Genomic DNA, 10951 nt, shown 5'->3' with positions numbered 1-10951 from the left:
GATTGAAGTACAGTGTGTGTCATGGCGTGAGAGATAAATTTGTGGGTTCGTTTTGTTCAAGGCATTTTTATTCTCTCAATTGCTTGTGGCTTATAATTCGAGTTGACTTTGACTATTGATTGAATTTAAAGATTCATTAAGAATGCAAAATGATTTGGATTTGAAGTTGAGTCAAGTGATTCCATGAATTCAAATTGTGTTCAAGATTAATTGATTGGATCTTAATGTTCAAGCATATGATTTACCAAGAATTAATTTGAGCTTGCTAAAATGGAAGATTCAAGCATATAGTTTCTAGCACATAAATTATAAGATTCAAATATACATTACATCATTATTCATTACAATGTCCAAGCCCATTCAAATTACAAAGCCCACTATATCAATATTACAAAAATTATACCAAAAAAAGGATTTTCCCTTCATGCTCCATCAAAATTCCACGAGCCACTTGCAGCATCCTACTAGCAGCCAAGAAATGAGACAAAACTGCCACAGAAATAATGAATAAGCGGTTCCGAACCACAAAAATAATGAATAAGCAGTTCCGAAATAAACCGCCATCAAACTAAGCAACAGCGTGAAAGTAAGAACCGGTTCAACACAATGCAATCCAAGAACCTGTGTTGCAACACCATAAAAATGAATATGTGAATAAACCGAACCGTTTCAGTTCACAAAAAAAACTTATCAGATGCATATAACAGAAAATCAGCAGAGAATTGGAGGAGGAGATTGATAACACAAAAGAGAAGAGAAAAACCTGTAACAAACTTCTAACAGAATCATAACAAACTTCTCCACCTTCGTCTTCCTCCATTCACGATCACAAAAATCATCATCAATTCTTCAATCATCCTCAAACCTCTTCCAATCTCCATCATCGAACCTTCATCACCCTCATCATCTTCATCACCTCCATCATTGTAAATAACAAGAAAAAACTCAGAATCGTTCAACACACGCTTCAATCTTCATCAATCTCTAACCGATTCAGACATCTCACTCTCTTCAACCTTCAACCTCTTCACTCTCTTCAACTTTGAACAAAATCTTAGAACCTCCTTCTCCTCTTCACATCACTATAAATCAATCTCTTCATCCATGAAAGAAGAAATTAACGGAAAGCAAGAAGAGGATTGAAAAAAACTCATAGCAGAAGAGGAAAGAAAGGAGATCACAAACCTGTAACAAATTTCTCTAAGAAAATCTTTCTCCAATCTCAAATCCTCTTCATCGATCTTCAACTATCGACAATGAATCATTCATCAGTCATCTCCACGATTCAATTTTCATCTTCGTTGATTCCGCTTTATACTATCTTTACACAACCTGCAACGAAAGCAATGTCATCATCACCACGGACAACAACCAAAAACGCAAGAAGATCAGGAAGAAGAAAAAGTAAAAAGGAAGAGAAAGATTGAATGTATTCACCGATCGGTTCAAGAACGAAACAAATCAATTGGATCGGGGAGGTGATGACGAGTTAACTGAGTTCATAGTGAGAGATGACAAGGAGTGAGAGGACGATGAGATGACGTTGTCCATCGGCAGTTCACGGCGGCGAACATGATTTTTGATTGGAGAAGAAGGAGCACCGCCGCGGCCGTAAGAGAGAGGAGGAGAGCTTATGATTTCAATCGTCACAGTGTAAAAACCTAATTCCCTTTCCATTTAGTTTGATTAATCTGAGTTTTAATTTGGTATCAAGTGAATAATTTAGAGGTTAATTGGATCAATAATGGATTGTAAAACCTGATTAACAAAATTCTGAAAAATATTTGGATCGGGCCTTCAGCAAGGTTTCTTGTGCACTCTCCCATTAAGGCCATATTCCACCACTTTTGTCATGAAAACTGTAACAAAAACAAAACTCTGTTGGGCCTCCATACAATTCCCTGCGCCATTTGTATTGTCTGCAACCTATTTTCAACTTGAACCCCCCTCTATGCATAGCTTTTTATTTTAGATTTTTTTTTATCTAGTTTGTTTTCTATAATTTTTAGCATAACAAAAAAAAACATAAAAATCAATAGCTTTTGTTAGATTTTAATGAATAAAAACAAGTAATATCTGAAGCAACTGGAAAACTCATCGAAACAAAACAATGAAGTCACCATTGAACATATATTTATCCTACGCTAAGGAATGGAAAATATCAAAGAAAACCAAACAACCAAGCACAAGTCTCAGAAAACAGGTAAGGGGGTCGGTTGCGCAAGAGGAAGGTGCTAGCACCCCTCACGCCTGTGGTACTCCACAGTATCCACTTTTGCTAGTTTCTAATCTAAGGTGTGTGTGTGTGTGTGTGTGTGTCATGCAACGTGCTATGGGAAACATGTAATGGAAGGATATACAAGATAACAAGAAACATGCAGATAGTAGGCAAACCAGATAAGAAGAAAATGTCGGACAAAACAAAAAAATAGAAAAGTTCGAACAAAATAAAGAAAAAGAGAAAATTCGCTCGCTAGTGTGTTCGTACCCTGTGCCTACGTATCTCCAATGTGCAGTGGCGAAATCAGAGCGCCGTAGTTCGGCCCAAAAGTTTTTGTTTCTATCTCGATTCGCATCTCCTAGAGAAACGGAACCGAGAATCCTAAGGGAGCATGCAAACAAGGAGCATCAAAAAGATCCTAGCAGATATGACATGTGAACAGGCATCACAGATAAGAACAGGCGAACAGACATCGCAAACGAAAAATAGACATGTAACAGGTATACACGAATGTGAGTGTGTGAACAGGCATCACAAGTGATATCATACTAACAGGCATAGCAGATAAATGACATACACGTAACAGGCATACATGCATGGCAAACATGTAACAGGCATACACGTCAAATGTGAACAAATATCACGAATAAAAATGCGAACAAGCATCGCAAACAACATGTAACAGGCATACATGTGCAAGTGTGTGAACAAGCATCACAAAGATATCATACTAACAGGCATAGCAGATACAAAGATAGTGAACAAGCATCACAAAGATATGGCCTACGATCGAGCTCTGCTCGATAATCAAGCAAACTACCGAAGTAGTGATCAAACAAATGCATAACAATGGCACACAAACGAGCTCCGCTCGTAAAGCAAACAAAATACTGGCACTGGCCAAGTAGTAGAAAAGAGGTCCCACCATAGCCAAGGGGAGCGAATTGTAACACCCTTCTAAACCCCCGCGGAAAATATAATATTATCAGAGTAATAACACATCAAGGATGCTACAATTATTAAATAAATAAAAACATCAAGTCGATTGTCATGCTTTATTAGAAATTAACCAATATCAAACAAGTGTTTAGCACAGCGGAACTTAATTCAACAGTATTAGGAAGCAACTCCACACAAATACTCAATACATAATCCATAGCCAAAAAGGCAACAAAGTATAACAAGTAACGCTAGACTAATCGATCCCAGTGTTACAATCAGAGCATGACTCGACACGAACTACGGGCTAGCCTACAAGCTATCTTCACCCAATCAAGACGCCTCTCCATCCTTAATCTGAAATCATCAAAGTAAGGGTGAGTTTCATTCGAATTAATAACCATTATACAATCATAAGTAATAAGATCTCATAGAAATTAGCATCCATTCAACATACTTATAATCGGAAATTATTATAACAGGCAAATATCAGCACATGAGCATCTTCTATCACACCACACAATCATCCAATTATATCAAGCTATAATGCAATGAATGGACTGACACTGATGCATGTGGTACCAAGATTCGTGAATCACATCACAGGACTTCTCTCTTTGATACTGCCCTCTAGTCGCTCACACCCCACATGGGCACACGACTACTGCCTCATCGCTCACACCCCACATGGGCACACGACTACTGCCTCATCGCTCACACCCCACATGGGCACACGATGACTTCCCGCTAATCTCCGCACAATGGGAATTAGCCTTCCAATGCAAATGATTTATGAATAATGCACACATGACACATACTCACATCATCATACATCATCATCATTCCGATGCTTAACATCGCTTATCACCTCTTACCAATAACATCATAACAAGTATGTACATGTATAAGCATCATTCAATCATTCACAACATACACCACATCATCGCAATAACATACACATTACATTAATGTTAATTGCCACCTCAATCCAATTCAACAATAATTTAATTGAATAAATAAATAAGTCGGCCACTGCCCGTATTATTACTTCATCAGATAAAGCATCTCATTAGCTTCGCAACGCCCAAAACGGCACATAAATCGGATACTCGGATCAAAAGTTATGGGTTTTTGAAAATAAAACATTTTTATAAAATATGCTGCAGAACCCGGTTCGTCCCACATGGGAACCGGTTCCTGGCTGCATCCAAAATCACGCCTCTGATTTTTACTATGGGGAACCGGGTTGTCCCTACCTGGGAACCGGTTCCCAGCTACCCAGAATCCACACGCTCTGTTTTTATAAGGGGGAACCGGTTCGTCCCACATGGGAACCGGTTCCTACGTACCTGCACAGCCAAATTCACCATTTTGACAGCATTTACCCTATCTCATTCCCCAATTTCAGGTACATACGAACATAGCACACAAATACCATCAATTTTCACATCATCACACATTTCAGACAAGTTTTATCCAAGTATTAACAGCATATATCATGAGTATTAACAGAATCATGTAATTCATACAAATTCATCAAAACCTAACAAAATTCCCAAACCCGACACGTACGATTGAACTAGACAATAATCCTAATCAATCATACTACCTATAATCGCATAAGGATTACTAACCCGAAGAATCCCCCCTTACCTCAGAGTCGAATCTTCGAAGTTCTTCTCCCCCTTTGGCTCTTCTCACTTTCACGTGTTCTTCCTTTCTCAGACTCTGACTCCTTTGCTTCCACTTCCTCTTTTCCCAAATCCTTTTATTTTATGAAAAATAAAATAAATATTATAATGGGCTTGCTTAGCTAACACCCCCCCTTCTGCTAATCACCACTCTAGCCCAAACCAAATATTTCATCATTTTCCACATAATTCCCAAAAATTATTAATTCTTATAATTTAATTAAAGAAAAATAATTAAATTAATAACAAGAATTAACGGGGTGTTACAACTCTCCCCCACTAAAAGAGTTTTCATCCTCGAAAACATACCTCAAACGAAGAGTTCGGGATAGGAGTCCTTCATCTGACTCTCCAGTTCCCACGTAACATTTCCACCTGCAGCTCCTCCCCAAGCTACTCGGACTAGAGCTATCTCTTTACCACGTAGTTGCTTTAACTTCCGATCTTCAATTCTCATAGGCAACGCCTCAACCGTCATATTATCTCTCACTTGCACATCATCCACCTGGATTACATGAGACGGATCCGCAATATATTTCCTCAATTGAGATATATGGAATACGTCATGTAGGTTTGCAAGTGTTGTTGGTAAAGCAATGCGGTAAGCCACCTCTCCTACTCTTTCCGTAACCTGAAACGGACCAATAAAACGCGGCGTCAACTTCTTTGACTTCAGTGCTCGACCAACACCCGTCGTAGGAGTTACTCTCAGAAGCACATGATCTCCCTCTTGAAATTCAAGTGTTCTTCTCCTCTTGTCATGATAGCTCTTCTGACGACTTTGAGAAGCCTTCATCTTCTCTTGAGTCATCTTAATCTTTTCCGTCGTCTCTTGAACAATTTCTGGTCCAATCACTGCACCTTCACCAGATTCATACCAACACAGTGGTGTCCTACACCTCCTACCATACAAGGCTTCAAATGGAGCCATACCAATACTCGAATGGTAGCTGTTGTTGTAAGTAAACTCAATCAACGGCAAATAACTATCCCATGCTCCACCCTTTTCCAATACACAAGCACGCAATAGGTCTTCCAATGATTGAATCGTCCTTTCAGTTTGACCATCAGTCTATGGATGATAAGCAGAACTCAACCTCAATTTAGTACCCAAGGCCTTTTGTAACCCTTCCCAAAATCTGGATGTAAATCTCGGATCTCTATCTGATACGATACTCAAAGGAATACCATGCAAACTTACTATTTTCTCAATGTACAACTGTGCCAACCTTTCCATCGGATAATCCATCCTCATCGGTATGAAGTGAGCAGACATCGTCAGTCTATCCACAATAACCCAAATGGCTTCATAGTTCTTAGCTGTTCTTGGCAATCCAGATACAAAGTCCATGGATATGCTATCCCACTTCCATTCAGGAATAAATAAAGGCTGCATAGTCCCATACGGCTTCTGATGTTCGATCTTTGACTTCTGACAAGTCAAACAAGAATAAACAAATTCAGCTATTTCCTTTTTCATTCCAGGCCACCAGAATAACTTCTTCAAATCATGGTACATCTTAGTAGCACCAGGGTGAATACTCAATCAACTACGATGTCCTTCTTCCATGATACTCTTCTTTAGTTCAGTAACGTCAAGAATACAAACACGGTCGCCAAATCTCATTATGCCATTCTCGTCAATTCTGAACTCACCTCCTTTTCCTTGGTTAATCAAAGTCAATCTGTCAACTAGTCCCACATCTTCCTTCTGCCTTTCTCTGATTTCATCAAGAATTCCACTTGTCAGCTTTAACATACCTAACTTGATACTATTCGAAGTGCCTTCACATACCAAACTTAAATCCCGGAATTGTTCAATCAAATCTAGTTCTCGCACCATCAACATCGACATATGCAAGGACTTCCTACTCAGAGCGTCAGCAACAACATTCGCTTTACCCGGATGGTAATTCAGCTCAAAATCATAATCTTTAAGGAACTCTAACCACCTCCTCTGTCTCATATTAAGCTCCTTCTGGTCGAATAGGTACTTAAGACTCTTATGATCACTAAATACCTCGAACCGTGAACCATAAAGGTAATGTCTCCATAATTTCAACACAAACACCACTGCTGCCAACTCCAAGTCATGAGTCGGGTAATTCTTCTCATGCACTTTAAGTTATCTCGACGCATAAGCGACTACCTGTTGGTTCTGCATTAGTACACCTCCAAGTCCCATCAATGAAGCGTCACAATACACCACAAAAGATTCTGCCGGATTCGGCAAGATTAAAATAGGAGCACTGGTCAGCCTCTTCTTTAACTCTTGAAACCCTTCTTCGCACTTCGAGTCCCAAACGAATGCTTGACCCTTCCTAGTCAACTTCGTCAATGGTAGAGCTAACTTTGAAAATCCTTCTATAAACTTCCGATAGTAACCTGCAAGACCCAGAAAGCTACGAATTTCAGTCACGGACTTCGGAGATCCCCACTGAGACACAGCTTCTACCATTGCTGGATCTACGGCAATACCGTTCTTGGAAATTACATGACCCAAGAAACTCACTTCACTTAACCAGAAATCACATTTCGACAGTTTGGCATAAAGCTTCTTCTCTTTCAACACTCCCAGTACAATCCTGAGATGCTCTGCATGTTCTTCTTCACTTTTGGAATATATCAGAATGTCGTCAATGAACACCACGACGAACTTATCAAGATAAGGATGAAAAATTCTATTCATATATTCCATGAAAACACCAGGAGCGTTAGTAACTCCAAACGGCATCACAGTGTATTCATAATGACCATACCTCGTTCTGAACGCAGTCTTCTGATTATCGTCCGTCTTCACACGAATCTGATGATACCCAGACCTCAGATCAATTTTACTGAATATACTAGCTCCGACCAACTGATCCATCAAATCATCAATCCTCGGCAATGGATACCGATTCTTGATAGTAACTTTGTTCAGTTGTCTGTAGTCTACACACAACCTCATAGATCCTTCCTTCTTTTTTACCAATAACACCGGTGCACCCCACGGTGACACACTCGGACGAATGAACTCCTTCTCCAACAATTCTTCTAATTGACTCTTCAATTCGGTCAATTCAGATGCTGACATTCTATAAGGTGCCATCGATATAGGATTGGTTCCAGGAACTAACTCAATGGCAAACTCTACTTCCCTTTCAGGTGGTAGCTCTCTAACATCTTCTGGAAAAACTTCTGGAAATTCTCGTACCACCGGTAGTTCATTACTCATTATTCTTCCTTTCACTTCCATCGACGCAAAAAGCATAAACACGGCTGCCCCGTCTTGAATTGCTTCACTCACTTGTCTTGCAGTCATTGCCAACTCATCGACATTAACTTCTTCAGGAAAGATGACCGTCTTCGTAAAACAGTTGATATGAACTCGGTTAAATTGCAACCAGTTCATCCCCAAAATAACACCAAGTTGTTTGAGTGGAAGGCACACTAGGTCCATTCCAAACTTCCTACCAAATATATCAACAGGACAGTTCAAACATGCAGATGAAGTGGTCACTGAACCCGACGCAGGAGTATCAATAACCATACTTCCACCAATCTGTGATATCTCTAAATTTAGCCTCTTAGCACAATCCAATGAAATAAACGAGTGAGTTGCACCAGTATCAATAATCGCAATTAAAGGTGTGTTATGTATGAAACACGTACCTTTAATCAGTCTATCCTCCGGAGTAGTTTCTGATCCAGACAAAGCAAAGACTTTCCCTCCAGCTTGGTCCTTCTTTGGTTTGGTGCACTGCGGACTGATATGACCCTCTTCGCCACAGTTATAACAAGTTACTGTTCTCATTTTGCAGTCAGCAGCAATATGTCCCATTCTGTTACACTTGAAGCACTTCTTCTCCTCTTTCTTGCACTCATTCCTCTTATGTCCTGTTTCACCACAGTTGAAGCACCTAACGGGAGCACCAGAATCTCCTCCACTAGGCCTTTTCCAATTACCAGCTCTTGGGTTTCCCCTACCATATGGTGTACCTCTGTCCATAGGCTTCTTACCCTTCTTATCAACTAACTCGCGAGAGTGAGATGATTTCAGCTTAAGACTGTCTTCCTCAAAGATTCTGCTACAGTCCACTAAATCAGCAAACCGGCGAATTCTTTGATACCTGATACCCTGTTTGATCTCATCACGAAGACCATTCTCAAACTTGATACACTTAGAGAATTCTCCAGCTGCATCGTTGGTGTAGTGTATGTAGTGCTTAGCCAATTCCACAAATTTGGAAGCATATTCCGGCACTGTCATACTACCCTGTTTCAGCTCCAAGAACTCAATTTCCTTCCTTCCCCGCACATCTTCAGGAAAGTACTTCCTCAGAAATTTTCTCTTGAATATGGCCCAAGTAATCGCAATCCCATCTGAATCCAGCTCAGTCCTAGTAGTAACCCACCAGTCATCAGCTTCTTCTGATAGCATGTGAGTACCGTACCTCACCTTCAGATTTTCTGCACAATCAATTACTCGGAAGATCCTCTCGATCTCTTTCAACCATTTCTGAGCACCATCAGGGTCATGAGTGCCTTTGTGAAGGATAGAAAAACACTTAGAAAGGGGGGGTTTGAATAAGTGTAGCTTTAAAAACTTGACAGATAAAAATAAATTGCACAGTTATTTTTATCCTGGTTCGTTGTTAACTAAACTACTCCAGTCCACCCCCGCAGAGATGATTTACCTCAACTGAGGATTTAATCCACTAATCGCACGGATTACAATGGTTCTCCACTTAGTCAGCAACTAAGTCTTCCAGAGTCTTCTGATCACACACTGATCACTCCAGGAACAACTGCTTAGATACCCTCTAAGACTTTTCTAGAGTATTCTGATCCACACAATCACTCTAGTTACAACCTGCTTAGATAACCTCTAAGACTTCCTAGAGTATGCTGATCCACACGATCACTCTAGTTCCTTACAACTTAATGTAATCAATTCTAAGAGTATTACAATTGCTTCTTAAAAAGCTATAATCACAAACTGTGATATTTCTCTTAACGTTTAAGCTTAATCTCACTAATATATTACAACAGCAATGTAGTGAGCTTTGATGAAGATGAAGATTCTGAGCTTTGAATTGAACAGCGTTTCAGCAAGTTAATATGAGTTGTTTTGTGCAGAATCGTTAACCTTGCTTCTCATCAGAACTTCATATTTATAGGCGTTGGAGAAGATGACCGTTGAGTGCATTTAATGCTTTGCGTGTTCCGTACAGCATCGCATTTAATGTTATACGCTTTTGTCAACTACCTCGAGCCTTGTTCACGCTGTGTCTACTGACGTAGCCTTTAATAGCTTTTAACGTTCCTTTTGTCAGTCAGCGTAGCCTGCCACTTGTACTTCCTTCTGATCTGATGTTTGTGAATACAACGTTTGAATATCATCAGAGTCAAACAGCTTGGTGCATAGCATCTTCTGATCTTCTGACCTTGAAGTGCTTCTGAGCGTGATACCATCAGAACTTCAGTGCTTCTGATCTCATGTTCTTCTGATGCTTCCATAGACCCATGTTCTGATTCTGCTTCGACCATCTTCTGATGTCTTGCCAGACCATGTTCTGATGTTTCATGCTGAACCCTTGAGACAAAGCTTCTGAGCGCTGAATTATGCATACTCTTTATATATTTCCTGAAAAGGAAATTGCATTGGATTAGAGTACCATATTATCTTAAGCAAAATTCATATTATTGTTATCATCAAAACTAAGATAATTGATCAGAACAAATCTTGTTCTAACAATCTCCCCCTTTTTGATGATGACAAAAACATATATAAATGATATGAATTTGCGATCAGAAAGAGCAGACGGCAAAAGACAAATTACACAGCTATAGCATAAGCATATGAATATGTCTCCCCCTGAGATTAACAATCTCCCCCTGAGATAAATAATCTCCCCCTGAAATAAATACTCGAAGAACTTTAATAAAAGACTTCCCTGATTATTTCGGTAGAGACGATCACATAAGCTTCTGTCTTCAGAGAATTCATAGCTTCTGACTTCTGCTTCCATTGGACAGCTTCAGAACTAGAATTTCTTTAGATCCCTAGAACACTCACAGCTTCTGATTCCTGCTTCCATCTAGGACAGCTTCAGAA

The 10951-nt window shown here is 39.7% G+C and overlaps 1 long non-coding RNA gene across 1 annotated transcript; it reads right to left on the bottom strand.

Moving 5' to 3' along the window:
* Positions 1-288: 288 nt before the first annotated feature.
* On the bottom strand, positions 289-1862 carry LOC131656701 (uncharacterized). The gene is made up of 4 exons (XR_009300256.1): positions 1438-1862; positions 1186-1332; positions 764-1096; positions 289-621 (listed from the first exon to the last, which is right to left on the bottom strand). It is a non-coding gene; the product is annotated as an uncharacterized LOC131656701 (long non-coding RNA).
* Positions 1863-10951: the final 9089 nt, after the last annotated feature.

The sequence above is a fragment of the Vicia villosa genome, linkage group LG3 (assembly GCF_029867415.1).
Source record: "Vicia villosa cultivar HV-30 ecotype Madison, WI linkage group LG3, Vvil1.0, whole genome shotgun sequence".
NCBI lineage: Eukaryota > Viridiplantae > Streptophyta > Magnoliopsida > Fabales > Fabaceae > Vicia > Vicia villosa.
The sequence above is the reverse complement of the archived record's forward strand: the minus strand, read 5'-3'. Positions and strand labels throughout refer to the sequence as shown.